The sequence below is a fragment of the Mustela nivalis genome (genome assembly GCF_964662115.1).
Source record: "Mustela nivalis genome assembly, chromosome: 7".
NCBI lineage: Eukaryota > Metazoa > Chordata > Mammalia > Carnivora > Mustelidae > Mustela > Mustela nivalis.
In genome coordinates this window covers 65,639,643-65,661,339 of record NC_139026.1, presented here as the reverse complement: position 1 = coordinate 65,661,339, position 21,697 = coordinate 65,639,643, and the positions used below count along the sequence as shown (strand labels likewise).

The 21,697-nt window shown below is 38.3% G+C and overlaps 1 pseudogene across 1 annotated transcript; it reads right to left on the bottom strand.

The window, feature by feature from the left end:
- Positions 1–9,111: 9,111 nt before the first annotated feature.
- Positions 9,112–16,861, bottom strand: LOC309869408 (MANSC domain-containing protein 4 pseudogene; annotated as a pseudogene). The gene is made up of 3 exons: positions 15,124–16,861; positions 12,251–12,385; positions 9,112–9,770 (listed from the first exon to the last, which is right to left on the bottom strand). The product of its transcript is annotated as an MANSC domain-containing protein 4 pseudogene (transcript).
- Between the last annotated feature and the right edge of the window lie 4,836 nt (positions 16,862–21,697).

The window sequence follows — 21,697 nt, the reverse complement described above, 5'->3', positions numbered from 1 at the left end:
TCTCCTTGATTTAATTTTTATTTTATGATTTTTAAAAATCTTCTTGATTTAAAATCTCCATGATATAATTTTATAATTATCTCACTTTATATAAATTTGAAAATGCTAAAAAAAAAACCGTTTTTACACATTTCAGATTTTTTTTATTAGTTTCAGAGGCTTAGTGATTATTATTAGTTTAGTGATTCATCAGTTGCATATAACATACCCAGTGCTCATTCCATCGGTTTCCCTTTTTAATACCCATCCCCCAGTTACCTCATCACCCCACCCACCTCCCCTTCAGCAACCCTCAGTGTGTTTCCTAGAGTTCAATGTCTCTTACAGTTTGCCTTCCTGTCAATTTTCATCTTATTTTATTTTTCCTTATCTTCTCCTGTGTTCATCTCTTTTATTTCTTAAATTCCACATATGAATGAAATCATATGGTATTTGTCTTTCTCTGACTTACTTATTTTGCTTAGCATAATACTCTAATTCTATCCACATTGTTGAAAATGATAAGATTTAATTCTTTCTGAATAAAAATACTACTGTGTATATATACCTCATCTTTATCCATTCATCTGTCAGTGGACATCTGGACGCTTTCCATATTTTGGCTGTGGTGGACGTTGCTACTCTAAACATTGGGGTGAGATGCCCCTTTGGATCACTGCATTCGTATCTTTGGGGTAAATACCCAGTAATGCAGTTGCTGGTTCATAGGGTAGCTCTCTTTTCAACTTTCTGAGGAACCTCCAAACTGTTTTCCAGAGCGGCTCTCCAGTTTGCATTCCTACTAACAGTGTAAGAGGGTTCCCCTTTCTCCACATCTTCACCAACATCTGTTGTTCCTGACTTGTTAATTTTAGCCATTTTGACTGGTGTGAGATGGTATCTCATTATGGTTTTGATTTGTATTTCCCTCATGCTGTGTCTGCAAGCCATTTGTATCTTTTCTTTGGGGTAAAGTCTGTTGGCGTCTTCTGCCCATTTCTTGACTGGATTTTTTGATTTTTGGGTGTTGACTTTAATAAGTTTCTTTATAGATTTTGGATACTGGCCCTTTTTTTTTTTTTTTTTTTAATTTTATTTACTTGACAGACAGAGATCACAAGTAGGCAGAGAGAAAGGGGAAAGCAGGCTCCCCGCTGAGCAAAGAGCCCGATGCGGGGCTCGATCCCAGGACCCTGAGATCATGACCTGAGCCGAAGGCAGAGGCTTTAACCCACCGAGCCACCCAGGCGCCCCGGATACTGGCCCTTTATCTGATAAGCCATTTGCAAATATATTCTCCCATTCCATAGGTTGCCTTTTAATTTTGTCAGCTATTTGCTGTGCAAAAGCTTTTTATCTTGATGAAGTCTCAATAGTACATTTTTGCTTTTGTTTCCCTTGTCTTTGGAGACATATCTAGCAAAAAGTTGTTGCAGCTGAGGTAAGGTTGCTGCCTATATTTTCTTCTAGGATTTTGACAGATTCCTATCTCACGGTTAGGTCTTTCATCCATTTTGAGTCTATTTTTGTGATGGTGTAAGGAATTGGTCCGGTTTCATTCTTCTGCATGTGGCTGTCTAATTTTTTCAGCACCATTTGTTGAAGACACTGTCTTCTTTCCATTGGACATTCTTTCCTGCTTTGTTGAAGATTAGTTGACCATAGAGTTGAGGGTCCATATCTGCTCTCTGTTCTGTTCCATTGATCTATGTGTCTGTTTTTGTGCCAGTACCATGCTGTGTTGCTGATTACAGCTTTGTAGTAGATTTTGGCTTTATTTGCTGGTCTTTTCCCAGCTCCTTTAGGTCTAAGGTTAGGTTGTGTATTTGGGACTTCTCTTGTTTCTTTCTTTCTTTCTTTTTTTTTAAAGATTTTCTTTATTTATTTGACAGAGAGAGAGAGAGAGAGATCACAAGTAGGCAGAGAGGCAGGCAGAGAGAGGGGGAAGCAGACTCCCCACTGAGCAGAGAACCTGATGTGGGGCTCGATCCCAGGACCCTGTGATCATGACCCAAGCCGAAGGCAGAGGGTTTAACCCACTGAGCCACCCAGGCACCCTACTTCTCTTATTTCTTGAGAAAGGCTTATGTTACTATATACTTCCCTCTTAGGACCATCTTTGCTGTATCCCAAAGGTTCAGAACTATCCTGTTTTCACATTTATTTCCGTGTATATTTTGAGTTCTTCTCTAATTTCCTGATTGATTCTTTAATAAGGTGCTCTTTAACCAACATGTATTTGTGTTCCTTCCAATTTTTCTCTTGTGATTGAGTTCAGGTTTTAAAGCATGGTGTTCTAAAAATTTGCATGGTATGATCTCAGTCTTTCTGTACCAGTTGAGGCCTGATTTTTGATGCAGTATGTGATCTGTTCAGGGGAATGTTCCATGTACACTCAAGAAGAATGTGTATTCTGTTGCTTTAAGATGAAATGCTCTAAATAGATCTCTTAAGTCCATCTGGTCTGGTGTGTCATTCAAAGCCCTTGTTTCCTTTTTCATCTGCTTAGATGATCTGTCCATTGCAGTGAGTGGGGTGTTGAAGTCTCCAACTATGATTGTATTATTATCAGTGTGTTTCTTTAATTTTATTAATTGGTTTGTACAATTGGCTGCTCCCAAGTTAGGGGCATAAGTATTTACAGTTGTTAGATCTTCTTGTTGGGTAGACCCTTTTATTATGATACTGTGTCCTTTTCATCTCCTATTATAGTCTTTGGTTTAAAAAGTCTAGTTTGATGTAAGGATGGCTACTCCAGCTTTCTTTTGATATTCATTAACATGATAAATGGTTCTCCACCCCCTCATGCTCAATTTGGAGGTATCTTTGGGTCTAAAATGAGTCTCTTATAGACAGCATATCAATGGGTCTTGTTTTTTATCCACTCTGATATCATGTGTCTTTTGATTGGAACATTTAGTCCATTTACATTCAAAGTAATTACGTACGAAGTTATACCATTGTATTTTCAGTAAAGTCACTGTTTCTGTAGATTGTCACTGTTCCTTTCTGCTGTTTGTTACTTTTGGGTTCTCTTCCCTCAAAGGATCCCCTTTAATATTTCTTACAGGGCTAGTGTAGTGGTCAAAAATTCCTTTAGTTTTTGTCTAACCTGGAAACTCTTTATCTCTCCTTCTATTCTGAATGACAACCTTGCTGGATAAAAGTATTCTTGGTTGCATATTTTTCTCATTTGGTACCCTGAATATATCATGCCAGTCCTTACTGGCCTTCCAGGTCTCTGGGCAAGTCCGCTGTCAGCTTTATGTTTCTACCATTGTAGGTTATGGACCTCTTGTCCTAAGCTGCTTTCAGGTTTTTCTCTTTATCTGAAATTTGCAAGCTTCTTTATTGTATGTCCAAACACAACTCCAAACTGAGAGTAAGGGGTTAGAGAACCATTTATCATTACCTCAATCTTTTTATTGATTTTGAGGGGGTGTCTCTGTCCCTCCTGGATTGAATGCCTATTTCCTTCCCCAGATTAGGGAAGTTCCCAGCTGTAATTTGTTCAAATAAACATTCTGCCCTCCCTCCTTCCCCTTCATCTTCTGGGACCCCTATTATCTGGATATTATTTTGCTTTATGGAATCACCGATTTCTGGAAGCTTTCCTTCGTGGTTAAGTAGTTGTCTCTCTTCGGCTTACTTATTTTCCATTATTTTGTCTTCTATATTACTGACTCTCCTGTGCCTTATTTATTGTCACTTTCAGAGCCTCCATTTTTTACCGCATCTCAGTAATAGCATTTTTAACTTTGGCATGACTGTATTTTAGTTCTTTTATTTCTACAGTAAGGTGTTCTTTAGTATCTTGAATGCTTTTTTCAAGCCCAACTTGTATCTTTATAATCATTGTTTTAAGTTCTAGTTCAGACATCTTACTTATATCCATATTAACTCCTGTTCTTCTTTCTTTTGTTATTAAGTTTCTCCATCTTGTTATTATGTCCAGAAAAGAAAAGAAGAAAGAGAGAGTAAAGACGACAATATTTCTAAGAAGTGGCCACTTTTCTCTTTGTAGCATTGCAGCATTTCTTTTATCAGATCTCTGGTTGAAAATGCAAGTGTTCAGAATGATTTGATAACTATCTAGCTGAATTCCAGGGATAAGACTAACATAGGGTCGTTACTACTCCACCATGTTAACTCTAGAAGCCACATCACATTTAAAATATTTTCTCATACTAATGCATCATGGCAATGATTATTCAGCAGTTTTGTTATTTGTATGGTGTGGCAGTAGAACTGATTAGACGACCTGTGTGATTCCTTCTGGTTTGAAAGTATTTTAATTTTATTTCTGCCATCACTTTAATATTCATGTATATACATATGTTGTTATTTTATCTCCTATTTCTTTTTATACAAATTAGCACCTATTGGTTGCTTTTAAATCCAGATCTTCCTCAACTTAGGATGGGGTTATGTCCCAATAAATCCATCTTAAGATGAAAATATCGTAAGTTGAAAATATATTTAATACACCTAACCTACCAAGCATCATAGCTTAGTTCAACCTACCTTAAACGTGCTCAGAACACTTAACATTAGCTTACAGTTGGCCAGAATCATCTATCACAGAGCCTATTTTATAATTAAGTGTTAAATATCTCATGAAGTTTATTGAATACTGTACTGAAAGTTAAAAAATGGTTTTATGGGTACAAAATGGTTGTCATTAAACAGGTTGTTTACCCTTAGGATCACATGGCTGGATAGGAGCTTCGGCTGCTGCTGCCCAGTATCATGAAAATGTATCATCATATATCACTAGTCTGGGAAAAGATCAAAATTCAAAATCTGAAGTATGGTTTCCTCAGTACGTTACTGCTTTCACACCATTATAAATTCAAAAAATCGTGAGTCAAAATAAGTCAGGACCAGCTGTAATGACTTTGGTTATTTAGGAGGCTAAGTCCAGAACGTACTTCCCTGTATATAGTTCAGTGCTTTTTTTTTTACATAACTACTGTCCACCCAATGCCTTTTCTACAGATGCCAATTGTGATTAGAAACAGGTTCTTGGAAGTATTTTTCTAAACTGAAAAGTTTGCTCCATTCCTCTCTTTTGGGCTCACTTTATGTTAATTCAACTCTGCTTAGCATCCTTCTTTCTGTTTTCTGGGGCTCACTTCTCCAAGCCAATGCTTGCAGAAAAGTGGAAATGGAGGTTAACTGGTATTCATCTCTTTAGATTCCCCAGTTAGAGTTTCTGCAGCTCAGAAAAGAGATGAGGTGTAAGACCTTGAAATTAATTGGAGTAAATGACAAAGTAAGACTTGTCCTATGAAACATTCCATTCAATTTAACTGTCAATTCACTATTTTTATCTATTATGTCTACCACTTCCAAAGTTGTAAGTGGTTAAGTTAATTAAAATAGAATTTTATTTTCTATTGAGTTTAATTACTTGGAATTAATGAGTTTGTTACTTGTCCAAAACTTACTTTGCCTAACAGAATTAGAGAACATAAATGAAAGCCAAAAAGAATTTGAAAACAGTTACCCAAAGGATTTATATGAAATGAAGGTATGATTTAGTATTAGCAAGTTCAAGAATCTGTATGTTATTAAGTATGATAAGATGACCTTGACTGCAAAAAGAGAGATACATTGTAACCCACTGCATAGAAATAGTAAATTAGGGTGCTTGGGTGGCTCAGTGGGTTAAGCCGCTGCCTTTGGCTCAGGTCATGATCTCAGGGTCCTGGGATTGAGTCCTGAATTGGGCTCTCCGCTTGGCGGGGAGCCTGCTCCCCCCACCCCCGACCCCCCCGCCTGTATCTCTGCCTGCTTGTGATCTCTCTCTGTCAAATAAATAAATAAAACCTTTTAAAAAAATATATAAATAGTAATAAAAATAAAAAAAATTTTATTAAAAAAATAAAAAATAAATTAAAATTAAAAATTAAAAGCATACTTTAAGTGTATTGAAATGTTATATTTCTTAGAGATTCATGGAGTTTAAGGAATTTCAGATGCAGAAACAGTATTGAAGAAGGGAACATTTTGAAAATAGAGGTTGAGGAGAAATCCTTTGGGAACATGTAAAGAGATGGTAGGTTAGGGTCATCCATCTTTTGAAATAATACTATAATAATAGATAAAACAGAGGAGGTAATGCTGTGTAATAAAAAATCTGACCTGGCCCAAAGAGAGGTCTGGCCTTTGCTTGCAGCTTCTAGGAGGTAATCTATGTCATACCTCATAGGAATATCTTTGTTTAGGGTGAGAGCCAGTCACAATGGATTTTAGGGTGGGGCTGGCCACACCTGACAGTCTTAGCCAGGCCGGCAAAACCACATGATTTAGAGGAAGGGGCATTAAGTCACCTGGGATCAGTCCACCTGGCAGCTGAGATCAACCACCCAGGTAATCACTCGGTCATACCCATGCAATAGAGCCTCTATAAAATCTTTGAACTGCTAAAGTTTGGGCAGGTTTCCCTGGCTGGCAGTACTCTGGGCATATTACCATACACTGGTGCAGGAAAAGTAACATATCTTGCCTCTAGGGGCAGACACCAGAAACTATAACTTTGGAACCCTCTGTGACTTCATTCTATGTGCTTCTTTCCTTGGCTGACTTTAATCCATATCCTTTTCCTGTGATAAACCATAACCATGAGTATAACAGCTTTCCTTGAGTTCTGTGAATTATTCTAGTGAATTACCAAACCTGAGGGTGGTTTTTCAGACAGACCTCCCCGCTCCAAATTTATACTTGGTGTCTCACAGAGCACTGTACCCTCTAGCCTTTGCAGTTTGGGTATCTCCAGGCAACTGATCTGAAGATAGGCTGTAGCACTGACACCTAATGGCAAAATCTTAGAGCTGTGAGATTAATACAGAACTGCCTCAGATAGAAAGCAGTTACGATCATTATAATTTTAGCAATAATTAAACTACTGTTTTTCATTAATCGGATCTTTACCCATCCTTTAAGATATTAATTGAGCCAATATATACCATGAACATCATATTTATCCTTTAACCAAGTCTAAGGGATATTTGCTACATTGATAACACATTGACTGCTGACATCAAACTTAAAATTATATAACTCAGAAGTTGCTTAAACACATAGGCAACTAAGAAGTAGGATAAATCTGTTCCCTTAATTGTGACATGCTTTAGTTCTTTCTTTGCATATGTCTTCCCCAACAGTGGTAAGTATTTCATAATACTGGACAGTTACAGACTTTTTAAAAGAGGTCTGGCTAGTTACAATGTTGGGAGGATTTCAGTATTATCATTACTTTGCAATTGAGTTTAACAATCTTGGCCTTGGTTGTTGACTGGTTGTTGGCCTTGAGAATCTTTTATTGTTTCTTAAGAAAGTTTTAAATTCTATTCAGAAGTTCTCTTTTGGTCCTTGTGGCTTCCAGGAAGGACATGGTTTCTAGGCTCGGCGATTTTTGCTTCCTGGCTGACACTGGCCTGGTTGCATCTGCAGTCTAATAAATGTCTTCAGTTTATCTGATGGTCACAGATAGTGGCTGAAGAAGAGGAGTATGAGTTTGGTTTCTTACAAATGTAAATATGTTTTCCCAAATTATGGTCATTTTTATAAAACTACCAATTTTAGGAAATGAGCAAATTCTAAGAAACCCCAAGGAAGAAAAATGTTTTTCTAGCACCCCTGGTTTTTTGGAAACCTTTAAAAGCTTGTATATAAAAAATAAAATAAGGTAAATTAAAAACTTGCATATATTTTAAAGAAAAATAATCTTTTAAAAGATTGTACAAATAATTTTTAAAGACTGCTTCCTGAGTTATTTATTGAAATATAATTTTAGGGTAATTTAAGTCTTTATATCCTCCCTATGTAATATGAATAATTTTTTTCCTAATGAATTGGGAAAGAAATTGATAAAATTTAATATTTAATATCATGACTAGTAAATAAGGGTAAGTTGACATTTTAAAAATCAGATTTTTATTTGTAGCTAATATTCCACTGATAGAGATTTTTTATATTTCTTCCTTATATTACAAAAAGAAACAGACATATTTTTCCCCCACATAGTATCAACACTAGGGAAAGAAACAGAAACACCTCTTAAGCCACTGGACAGTTTGTTTTAACATAAGAGAGAACAATACTGTTTTATTAATCCTGTAATAGGGCTTTCTTTTATCTATTCTTGCTTATTGGCTGTCTTTTAGTATCTCTCTTCACATTTAAAAAGAGTTTCAAGGGTTAGATTAAGGGTCTAAAGCTTAAAATCATTGGAGACTTGATTGAATTAAAGTGTCTGCACTTCAGGGTGGGGGTAGATCTGGTGTAAGATTTGGACAGAGCTCAAATACCTACAGCTAATGTTTGCACCTGGGAAAACACTACATACACGTGAGGGCTGTAAACGAAAACTCCCAAACTTTATTCAACAGAGATCAACACAATTCCAGTACCAGAGTTAAAGGCATGTCAACTTTAAAAAATGAAGATGGTTTAGGATTAAGAAGAATTAATCAGCCGAACATCAAAACTAAATTTTTTTAAAAGGCAGCATTTGCACATGTGTTAGTAACTGTAATAATAGCACTTTTCTGTCCAATCCACTAAAAGATTTTATTAACATACATGACAATTATTTGACCTTGACAGGAAACATATGATATTATGGTGTTTTCCTCTCTGTATTTTTTTTTTCCATGTTTTTTGGAGGCTTTTAATCTAACAGTGATTTCCAGCATGAACTTTTGAACCAGATATCTATTAAATCCTGCCCTCCCTAATATTAAGCTATGTGACTTTAGGGAAGATAGCCTCTCTCTTCTCATTTTCCTCATCTGTAAAATGTGATAATAATACTATAGTCATTTTAAAAAGTATATCTAATTCATAAAATTATATCCATGAGGGAATACATGTATAGCACTTAGAAGTATATCTCTCACACTGTGCTAAACAAGTGCAGGGGTCAGAATTTTGGAACTTTGGCAAAGGGTAGACTATTCACAAAATAGAAATGATCAAAGCAGTTAAGTTTATGAAGATTATGGCCTTGCAATCCTGTGCAATATTTATTTTTTTTTAAGCAAACAGCCCTTGTCTTACAGAAAACTAAAAACGATACCCTTGAAAGCTTACAATCTTGTAACTTTTACTATGAAGAGTTCTTCTTTAGAGTGTTAACTTTTTGACATGCCTGGATCCTGCCTTTCTCTGCCCTGGCTTATACTGGCCCTGCTGCTTTCTCCAGCATCCAGATGCTAGGATGATCATACAACAGCAAAGAAAGATGACAGAGGTACAGAGGGCCACTGGAGCCAGCCACATCTTTGAAGTCACAGATGCCCCATCAGGTGTCATGTCTTCATTCTCAGCTGTGTGGTTTCTGCTGTTGGACCCCTTGGTTTTATTTAGTAATTGCTTGCTACTGTTGAGTCGGGATGGAATAGGCCTATGAAAAGCTTTTGTGTCTATGGGAACAAAGAAAGGAGAAATAGTCTTGTTATCTGGATTCTTGATGAAATCAGTGCTGTGTGACACCATATTTACCTCTGTGGTAATGGAGTTATTCAGGGAAATGAGTTTTGCCTAAGAATCTGTGGTTAACTCCTTGGAATACCTAGTACTGTTTGTGTTGACAACCAAATCTTGATGTGTGGTTGATGACGGCATCTCTGTTGATGGTAGCATTTGGTTTATCACTGTGGTTTGTTGTTCATCGAAATGCGTAGCTTTTAAAATCCTTAGTCTGTCCCGTGTGTTAGATGAGGAACGAGTATTTAGATATGTGGGATGTGATTGTTCAAAAACCAGCAAATCTGGATCTATACCTGAAAGATAAATAAGGCATCATTCATTTTATCTTTTAATTTCAAGGAGAGAATATCACAAGCACAGCTTGGAGAAGTCTTGGGTTTGCCACCAAGTTAGTGAACTGAGCTTAAGTTCAAGTTCTACTATTGCATATTTCTGGAAGGCTTAGAAACGTACTGGCCACATTTGAATTTATCTTAACTTTCAAGAACACTTTCTGTTACAAACAGCTGGCTCCATCATGGAGGATTCTTTGTGTCTGCCGGGGCTTCTGGGTAACAATAGCCAATATTAGTGCAGGAATTGCAAAAAAAGCAGTAACCATTTGAGATATGAAGCATCTTAAAGTTTTAAAAAAATAAATAATACAGAAGTATAACTGTATTCAAAATCATGAGAAAAGCCCTCTGTCTCCTCCCTTCCCAGTCCCTGAAGGTAATGACTTTGTCTTCAGTATTTTCTCTCTTGTAAAGGAACTCCTTTCCCTCTGACTTCAGACACAAGCAAATATTGCTCTGTCTATAAAGGGGAGGGGAAAAAACTCCTCAACAGCTTTTCAGTTGTCTCTCCTATCAGTTTCTGTCTCTCTGCCTCTCTCCCTCTCAACATAACGATATCCATTTCCTTTCTTTGTTGTTTGCCTTCTGCCATCTTGTTCCATCCACACTATTCTGTCAGAATTATGCTTCTGAGATAATCAGTAGTTTCCATATTTCCTGGCCACCTCATTGTTCTGACTTCTCTTTTACCCTCAATCCTGCTGGCCATCCTTTCCCTAAAATTCTCCTTTTGTGACTCCCTGGAATGCAGACTCTCTTGACACTTTATCTCAGATTGCCTGTTTCTCATTTTTTCTTTCTTTAGCTGGTTCTCTCCTTGGTTCAAATTGGTTGTGTGCTTTCCACAATCTTTAGTCTGTTCTCTTTTCCCTTCATCTCACCCCTTCACCACACACACACACGAGTATCCTCATCGGCTGTCACCATTATGTCAGTGGCACTGAAATCCGCATCACCTGTTATTTCCTCTTTCTCGGTCCCTGGTCTCATTGCTCCTGTGGTCTACTGAAGGTTCCCACCTAGACATCTCATGTCATCACTGAACAGTCCCAAAGCCAAAATCATTTTGTCTGGCGCTCTATCCCTTTCGGTGACCTCACCAATCTTCCATCACCCAAGCTGGAATCTATGTACTGCAGAGCAATCTTGGACTCCACTCTCTTCTTTTCCTTCATCCAAAAAGTGGTTCCTATCTGGTTCCCTCCCAATGTGCTGGTAATCATCCCTCCTCTTCATTGCAGTTACGGTCACCTTCTCCAGATCTAATGCTTCCCTGACTAGATATTCTAATTCGCATCCTGCATATTATTTTTCCAGACTAAAGACAATCACACTCATCACTTTAATGATAACGTTCTCTCACTAAATTCCTTTGCTGGTTCTCTGTTGCTGACAATGTCAAGTCCAAACACTGCTTTGTCCAAAACACTTTTGTAACCTGGCCTACCCTATCCTTACCCAGATTTTCATTGCAACCCCGAAAGTGCCCCTTGTGTAGCCAGATCTGTTTTCTACTCTCCCGTCGTGTGATACAGAACTCCTTGTCTTGCCTCTGCCTGGCCTCTTCCACGAAGCTGCCTCTGAACATAGGTTTCTTTAGTCTCCTCTTCTTTTGAGTGCTTGTACTTGAGGTAGTATCACACATTTTTGTATTTAATTAGGTTCTACACTAATTGTGAGCCTTGTCATATCAACTAGATTGTAAGAAACTCGAGGGCAGACATACAGCTGCCATCTTCTGCAATGCTGCTCCTGGCCTGAATTAGGTGTTCAGTAAATAAAACCAATGACGAAATTTAGCGCCTTTGTATCCGGATGGCAAAAATCTATTCTTTCACATTTACCAATTTGTACCATGTGTTTGTATACATGGGCAAGGCACGCTTAAATGTGTATTTATCTAAAATAATGGTTATCTTGGGACCATTGGTAGGCTAATGTATGTTAGTATGTGCATTTCCTTGTCCTTGACATCAATCTTTGTAGAAGCCTTGTATACAGTGTCTGTCCATAGACCTCAAAACTGCCACTAAGCATTTTCTTTGTTCCTAGTAGTACGCTTAGCCCCTCCAGTAGGAATGCCTTCTTCTTCTTTTTTTTTTTTTTAATTTACTTATTTTTTTCAGCGTAACAGTATTCACTATTAGGAATGCCTTTTTGGGCTTTTGCTAGGGGCTCCTGGAATATAGGTAATGCTTAAGCTCTTCTTTGATCACATACAATTTGTTATCATCTGGAATGAATTCATCAGTGCTGAGCATGCCAAACTAGAGCAAATTTATTTGTAGTTTTCTGCCCTGGATGCCCAAAACTTTTCCAGATAGAGATCATGGGAAAATAGTGGTTCAGGTTGTTACCAGCCAGTTTCTAGGTTATACATCTCTACTAGAGCGTTACCAACATTCTTCAGCATAAACACAAAATGCACAAATCATTACCTTCTGTTACGTTGTATAAAATGGCACTGGTTCCAGGCTCTAATATGCAGCTCTCCAGTGTGGGGCAGTGAACATGGAGGCAGTTGACATTGTCATGCATGGGATCATGGTAGAAGACAGCCACGTTACAGGAAACTGAAAGGAAAAGTGCATCTGCAGGTGGTTTTGGTTTCTCCCAGCTGGAAGAGCTCTGAGTAGCTTCTATTTCTTCCAAGAACATGGCATTCACACCAGTATATTGCAGGGCTATGTGCAGACATCTCACAGAACATGGTGAACTACAGTAACTGTTTCTATGAATGTGGAAAATGCCCTTTTAAAAGAAACTGTCCATGGATTTTTCTCTAATCTTTCACACATTCCATTCCACACAGGATTACCTGGAATCATTTTCCAATCCCAGGATTTTATGTTCATGAAAGTTCAGTTGGCTACAGAAGCCCCTGGGGCTTATCAGATTTCTAGTTGCAGTGCCCTCTCAGAATGCTAATGCACCGGAGTTCACCAGAGAAAGAAAAACAAAAATCAAGTGACAGATGTTGTAACAAAAGAGGGAGTCATGGGAAGGCAAACACTGCAATTACTGGGAGAGGCCCGGATGGTAGAAAGGCAGCAGGCCAGGTGAACGCTACCCTGACCCTGATTATAGGGGAGCACTAGCCCCATTTGCAAATCACACATCCAACAGAAAGCCCATTCAATGTCCTTTAAAGAGGAAGAGAGTCCACTGACAAGGATGTGAACATTTGGAATTCTAGTGGGTGGGGGTACGTCACTGATGCTATCCCCCTTCTCCTAAATAACTTTGCTCCATAAAATGCATCATGTTATTTCTGGAAACCCTTAAGTCTGATTTGCTGAGTGCCAGTATCCAGTCTGTCCTCCCTCAAGTACAAAACAGACTTTCCTCCTGCTGCACTGTAGTAGGAACCATGCGCTGGGAAATCTCCATTGACCAAAGGTATCAACTTCTTTAATAAAATAAGATTACAGAGGGATAGCATACAATTACCAGACCTCAGAGTATCCCTAAAGCTGTTGTGGAACTGTGGGTGGCCAAACCTTTGCTGCTTCTGTGTAAGGTTAACTGTGGGGAGCTCTATCCCACCCCTCCCCCGTTACCTCTGGGCCAGCCAGGAGGATAAAGAAGAGGGCAGAATTCAATGAATAATACATTGCTAATACATTTTAGATTACAAATGCATTCCTTAAAGACTGGACTGTCAAGTTTAAGGGAAAGGATTAAAAAAGATTCAAATTTAGACATTTAAATTTTTGATAAGAAAGTAGTTGATGCTGTAAAGAGAACAATTTTGAAAGAAGTTTTATATTCCTCTTCGTGTACATTTTAGAGTTCCAGCTCTGAACAGGTTAGTTATTGCAGGACTGTGGCTTTTTAAAGTTCTGGCTTCCAGCTAAAAACAGACGTGTGTTCGTGCCCTTTCTTCTGGAGGAAGAAAACCACAACTTGGAAGCTACAGAGGCTCTAAAATCATGGAATTCTACTGGATGCTTAAAGTATCCCTGGAAGTCCAGAGGACACAGTTTCCCTGCGATGGACAGTCAGGTAAATGGATACCATGGGAAAATGCTGAAAGGTACACCCCCCCACACACCTTCCCTTCAGGCTTATGGGAGTTAGAAGCATCTTTAAGGTGAGAATCTAGATTGGCAACCTTTTCAAAAAATTTTCCCTTGGGGCACCTGGGTGCCTCAGTCAGTTAAGCGTCTCCTTTGGCTCAGCTCATGATCCCGGGTCCTGGGATCAAGCCCTGCATTGGGCTCCCTGCTAAACGGGAAATCTGTTTCTCCTTTCCCTCTGCTGTTGCCTCTGCTTGTACTCTCTCTCACACACACACACACACTCTCTCTCTCTCTCTCTCTCAAATAAATAAATTCTGTAAAAAAAAAAAAAAAATTCCCTTTAAAAAATTAATTGCTCTCTTGTGTGCCTGATTAACTTTCTAGGGCTTCGCCCGGGACAGCTTCTCACACTGTGGTCAGTTTACACCCTTGGGTAGCCTCAGTACACATCCCAGAAATCTGCCATGTGTACTTGGATAGGAGGCACTGGCAATTAATAAGTCAGTATCAAACCATGGAAAGAAAGTGTAGAAGAACCAAGAGAATTATTTTAACGTATTGTGTTGCTTTTGCTATTTCTTTCCAAGTAGCTTTAAAATCTTGGAAAAATGAAAAACAAATGAAAGTAGTCTTTAGACAATTATAACTGGAAATTCTGCAATAATGAAATGTTTTCCTTATTATAAACCTTGATCATATTACATGGGTGATGCTTAACTCTGATTCTGGACTTCAGACAAAAAAATCAGAATATTTAAAATATATATTTATTTTCTTTCTTTTTGCTAGTTGACATATATCTACCTATGTCCTTCAAAACATCTAAACAATCTAAATTCTTGCTCAATGCAACCCACATTTGCTCAACACAAACAAGCACATTTCAAAAATTTGAAATATTGAGATCACCAAAAGAAGTTTGAAAAAGAAATTATTGTATTATTTTTTGAGGCCAAATATGCCATTTTGGGGGGATGTGGAAGTATTGTTAGTTAACCCTCGAGGAAATAGTTTCATTTAGCACTTTAGTGAAGAAAAGAAGATTCTGTGTTACCTGTGGGTTCCATGGCACTCTGGATCATCACCAGATTTGTAAACTGAGCCAGAACTGATCCAAACGGCAAAGTCAGTCTCAATCTCTCTCCTGCCTCCCCCATCCCCTTGTCTCTCCCTCATCTTCCCTAGTCCTGATCATCTGTTCCCTGGAACCTCTGCCTAGAGCTCCTTACTTAGGTCTTCATTTTCTAAGTTTCTCCTGATTTTTGCTCAGGCATATCATTGATACTTACCATCCTTCCTAAGGCAGCAGCTCCTGCTACATTTCTGGCCGGTACTTTCAGAATAATACTTCAGGAACTGAGCTCCCAGCTTCTGAGACTCCTCCAGGTCAATCAGAAGACCTGGAAAGCGACGGATCCAACAGTCTCTATAAAAAATGGTGGGTGAGCAGAGAGAGTCTGAGGTCCACCCCATGCTCAGCAGCAGCACCAAGGCTGTTTCCACCACTGCCACGTGCATTTCCGTGGTAGGAAGATCGGGCAAGAAGTCTGAGATCCAGACAGACGCCGAAGCTGACCATCAGGGTTGAGGACAGGTTCTGGAATTTCAAAGCTGTTGCTAAGGGACTCTCCTAGAGAGTCACCTTCTAGAAAAGTGAAGCCATTCTTTGACTGCATATTGATTTTTCTTTTGTTTCTTCCCAGCTGAGCCCTAGGTGAACATTTGACTTTCTGATGTTAATTCTGAACATTTTCCAGGCCATTTTGATACTCTGTCCCTTACCCTCTTGAAGATGTGGATTCTCTCCTCTGCTTTTCTTCTTTCTCTGAAAGTGAATAGTCACAGACACCTCTTCCTAAGTAAATATAAAGACAAGTGGAAATCCTAGCCCAGAGCCTTTCTGAGGAAAACAATAATTTAGTCACTTGACGTCAGATAAAGGAAGGATCCATTACACCAGAAACAAGACATGGTTTGTAAGGGGACTGTTGTATGGTTTTAAAGAAACCTGTGACTGCAGACTTTTAATTTTTAAATTTTTATTATTTTTTTTAAAGATTTTATTTATTTATTTGGCAGAGAGAGAGAGAGAGATCACAAGTAGGCAGAGAGGCAGGCAGAGAGAGAGGAGGAAGCAGGCTCCCCACCAAGCAGAGAGTCTGAGGTGGGGCTCGATCCCAGGACTCTGGGATCATGACCCGAGCCAAAGGCAGAGGCTTAACCCACTGAGCCACCCAGGCGCCCAACTGCAGACTTTAAAAAAAAAAAATGTTCCCCCTATGATTTAAGTTCTGGTATTTACATTCACCAGAAAACCAGTTTGTGCCCTGGTTTAAATTTTTTGTTTTTATTAACAAAATAACAACAACAAAACCTTGAAAGTAAATGAAAACTGAAAATGAAAAAAAATTAATTTTGCAGTGATTTGAAAACATTGAATGTGGATATGTGGATCCTGGTCACTTCTTGGAGCTAGGCATTCCCCAGCCCCTCAAAGGTCAACCACAGACTTTCTTTAAAAAGAGAAAATAAAACATAACAGTGAAAATTGTGAAGAAGTTCAAAAAGTGGAAGGGGGGGGCACCTGGGTGGCTTAGTCATTAAGCATATGCCTTCCTCTTGGTTCCTGATCCCAGTGTCCTGGGATTGAGCCCCCATTGGGCTCCCTGCTCAAGCGGAAGCCTACTTCTCGCTTTCCCACTCCCCCTGCTTGTGTTCCCTCCCTCGCTCACTCTCTGTCAAATAAATAAATAAAATCTTAAAAAAAAAAAAAGTTCCAAATGGGGGCTTGTTTGCAAGTTATAAAAGATACTTCTTTGTGAAGCATATACAAAATGCATAGTATCTCTGACTAAAGCAGGGACAGTTTCTAAGAAATGTGTATTAGGGAAATGAAATGGTTTTAAATTTCTAAGTATTAATAAAAATCACTTCAATTGCAAGGCCAAAACATTCGAAAAGATACTAAAGGAGGCAAAAAATGGCCTCTCACTTTTGTGAAGGTTGTAGTTTCCATATCCCATGATGATGTCCAAGTTGACAAAGTAGTTCAAAATATGAAACTGTTGGGTTTTTATCCCATTTTTATACCAAGCTTAAGTGAAAATCAGCTTTTGGCATAAAGTACGGCTGAACTGCTCTTTCTTACTTGGCACAAAAATGTTAACATTCTTTGAATTTTCATTTCTCTACCTGTTTTGTAATAATAGCCTATCACATATGCTTTAATTTTTAGAAATATATGATTTAATCATCAATAATAAGCAAATAATCAAAGGGCTGAATAACTTTAAAAACAAAACATTTTACTTTCTCCTAAGCAAAAATTATAACATGGATTAACTCCTAACCCTGCATAAGCCACCTAAAATATACTAAAAATGATTAATGTGTTATTCTATTGAACTTCTCATAGAAAACAAGTTTCAGTTGCTTACCTGCAAATAATCCGACCATTCTGTCTGTTCCAAGGAGAAAGGGAAGAGAGGTTTCCTGATGGCAAAGTAAGTGACAGGCGAGGAACAAAAAGATTACTCCCTTTTTTTCCATGAGGTTCCATAGATACAGCAATTAGTTCATGCCCCGGGGACATAAACCAGAAAGTCAGCTTTCTAACCTTCTCCCCTCAGTGTCTTTCAATCACATTAAATGCAGTTTCTTTTGTGTGATATAGAATTCCTTGAAGTTCTCATGTATCCTGCAGGGATAATGGAACAACCCATAATTGCTTAATCCTTTTGCTGTCAAATGGTGTTCAAGTAAAGATCAAAGTTGCATTTTTTAAAGAATCTCCAAATACCAATGTAAAAGCATGCTTTAAAATTTTTTAAACATTTTTTTTTTTTTTTTTTTTTTTTTTTTGTGATTGCATAAACATTCAGTTGGAAACCAGGAACTTCTTGGAGCCAAATATTTTGAAAAGGAGAGATAGAAACTGGACTGCAGGGGCAGAGGGAGGAATCCACAATGGGCTGAGATATGTGGCCCAGAAACATCTAGTCTCAAAATTGTCCATGTGAGATGAAATTACAGAAACCAGAAAGCAATTCCAACTCTGAATAAAAAATTGCTATATAGGCTTTTTATAGATTTTATCAAATATTGAGAACTGTTACACTATTGCAATGCAGTGATATATTGTATTTATTTCCAACTGAGTGCTCTTAAGAAGGGTTCAAAGATTGTATTCTTACCTTAAAAACCACATTTTTCTTCCAAGAGCTTGATTCAGTTGTTCTAGTCTGGGAACCAGAATTCTTAAAAGCGTCCCAGGTGATTTACTAAGATGTTTGGAAAACACTGACATAACACTGACTGCAAAAAAAATGGAAGTTTTACTTACATTAAGATGCTCAATCGGAATTAAATATGAACGATTTTTATTTTTTTTTTAATATTTATTTGAGAGAGAGAGAGTGCACACATGGGGGGGTCAAGGTGGGGGTAGAGAGTGAGGGGGAGGAAAAAACAGACTCCCTGCTGATCAGGGAGCCTGACCTGATGGGGGTGGTATAAAGATGAAAGGGGTTGGATCTCCTGTCCCTTCCCAGAGATCATGACCTGAGCTAAAGCCAAAAGTTGGATAGCCAACACACGGAGAATCACCCAAGAGACCCTGAGCCATTTTTAAAGAACTGTACTACTTTATAGTCATTTAAATTGTCCCACATGCTTGCATGAAAGGAAAATATTTCAGTTTTGCTTGTTAAAAAAGAAAAGGAAATAATCTTTATTAAGATGTTTTGCTTTTTATTAAATTGATATATGTTTCACTTTAAATACCCAAACTTTTGGGGCACCTGGGTGGCTCAGTTGTTAAACATCTACCTTCGGCTCAGGTTGTGATCCCAGGGTCCTGGGATTGAGCCCCACATTGGGCTCCCTGCTCCATGGGAAGCCTGCTTCTCCCTCTCCCACTCCCCCTGCTTGTGTTCCCTTTCGTGCTGTGTCTCTCTCTGTCAAATAAATAAATAAAAATCTCTAAAAAATTTTAAAAAATAAAAATAAAATAAAAATCCAAACTTACAGAAAAGCACAAAAAGGAATAAAAACTACAGTCCTATAGTCTTAACACTTTCATTAACATCCTTCTAGACATCTTTATAGAAAAAAAAAAAATATATATATATATATATATATGCCATTGTACGTAAATGGATTCATGCTGTTCCAGAAACTGTTTTTTAAAGATTTATTTATTTATTTATTTATTTTAGAGACAGAGAACATGAGTGGGAAGGGCAGAGAGGAGGGAGAGAGAATCTTAAGCAGACTGTACACTGAGCATGGACCCCACTCAGGGCTCAATCCCACGACCCCGAGGTCACGACCTGACTTGAAACCAAGAACCTGATGCTTAACTGACTCTGCCACCCATTTGTCCCTCCAGAAACTGTTTTCTAAATACCCAGGGTAAAATTATATTTTTCAGGGTTTCTAAAGAAGGATCTACATGTTTATCCTCAGTTGTAATGGCTCTCCAGTATTTCATTCTACGAATGTACCAAAATTTACTCTGTACTTCAGCTTCCTCAGCTATGAAGCAAAATAAAAAATTGTATTGTAATCCACAAAATCACCGACAATAGTGCTTGGCATATAATAAATACTCAATAAATGCTGGCTACTATTACTATTATACGTTATGTTTTCTAATTTTTTATTATTAAAAGCAACAATGTAATAAACATCTTGTACTTAAATATTTTTTTTCTTCTCAGTCATTAAGGTTGTATTTTCCAGAAATTCTTAAAGAAATAGCCTGTGTCTGACACTTACTGTAGTCTTTTGTTAAAAGATCATAAAATATAAAGTGTCTGAAGTGAGTCATAGTACCACAAAGGCCAGTCTTTATTATTCATTGTTCAGTCAATAACAGATCTATAAAATTATACCACCAACTATATATGAGCAATATTTTCATAAGGCTTAGAAATAATATTTTAGATCTTTTATAAGTGAGTTTATATTGCTTTGACTTTGCATTTCTAGCTCAACAGAAAGCTTACTGTGTAAATTATAAAAATGATTTGATCTTTTAAGATACTTCAAATCCTAAGTGACATTATTATCATTATCAGGGTCAAAAAGCTTACAGGTTTAGTGCCTGGTATTGTCAGACTCACACCCCAGATTCCCTGCCCATGCTAATCTTACTCTGATAATATTACTGTGCGTGAATTGCCTTTCTGATGTGCATCATTCTTTGAGTGTGATTTTTTTGGGTCTCTTTTTAGAAGGCAAGAAAATACCAGTCTGAGGCATATCCATGACGTTTGGAAACAAAAGCATCCATTGGTGAAAGATTCTAAAAGGACAGGGAAGAGACTAAGAGCCTGTTCTTCTTGGCTGACCCACTGAATCTGGCATTGTTGCCAGTGGAGGCACAAATAAATCCCAAGTCCAAGCCTCTTTAATAGAGGATGTGCCTCCCAGCAAAATTTGCCAGTTTAAGGCCTAATACTAGAGGTGGCGCTTTACTTTCCCAAAGACATTGCTAAAGTCATGGTTGCCTACACCCAAGAAACTTAGAATGTCTTGACTGCACCCTTATTGAGAACAGAAGTGTGAGAAGTTGCTTGAGAATCATTACTTTTATCAGTAATGATTTAAAGTCCAAGAAACAAGGCGAAAAGATAAAGTTCACAGATTTAAAAACAAAAAACAGATGAATAAGGCAAGTCATAGATCCATCCTTGTCTCCTTCACTTTTCCCAGGGAGGCCAATCTACTAGAATTTTTTTCTATGTCTTTAATATGTTAGTTCCTTATCCATGGTGTTTTATAGAGAAGATAATGGAGGACAACTCACCACGAGGCAGTTAAGTTACATAGTGAGAAGAACAAATTAACCAAAAAGGTGCTGAAATGATTTCATGCTTTACCAATCTTTCTTCTCTGGTTTTTAATGCTTCCCCCCTTGCTAAGGTAAAATGTTAATCCGGTTGTAGGAGATAACTTGTTTCAAAAAGCGGAAATGTATTTATGAAGAAGGTGTCATTTAACAACTTGCCATTCCAGAAGACAGATGAAGCTTGTCATAATAAAAACAAAGCCCAAATACATCTCCTCCCCAAGTTGAGGACTATTACGGAAGAATCTTGCTCTGGGAAAAATTTCAATTTTTTTTTGTTTTTGTTTTTTGTTTGTTTTGTTTTTTAGGATAGGGTGCCAGTTCCCTCCCAATCCTTATCCCTCCATCTACCCAAAGCTAACCTAACAGTATCCCTCTCACTCCCTTCTAAGATTAATTCATATCTCATGAACAACACGAGGTCTTCATTATTTGGCCTGAGCTTTTTACTCATCTCTTTGCAACGTCCAGTGAGAGAAGACCGGGAAGTTGCCCCTCCTTCAGTAGTCCTCATGGGCTGGGGAACATAGGGTGGCAAGAAACGCCACTCGGTAGGCCAGTATGACTAAAGGCGGCCAGATCTTCTGCTCAGACCATCTGTCATGGCTAGCCCAACCAAACTGAAATAGGAAAAGCAATAACTTTTAGACGAGGTTTTAAAAGAAGTCACGTGTCCTCACTTAAATTGTCTTTCTTTTAATAGCATAAAAAGACTTAACGGGCCCCAGCAGCAAATACAAGCTCGTCTGCTTCCCGACCCGTTTCATCTGCTGTACTGTGCAGCCCAGCGAGCCCTGCAGAACCTGCTGCCATCTGCCTGGACCTTCTTTCTGCAAGATGGCTCCTCCACGATGACCCTGGCGAAGAATCAGCTCTAGGTGTCACCTGCGTGTGCAGGGACGGCCTATGTGCCTCAGGCCCCGGGACACTATGCCGGATTGGGCTAGATGGGCGATCCCAGATGTGATGTCATTTTGACTCCCAGGACCCCCGACTCCCATCATCCCGGT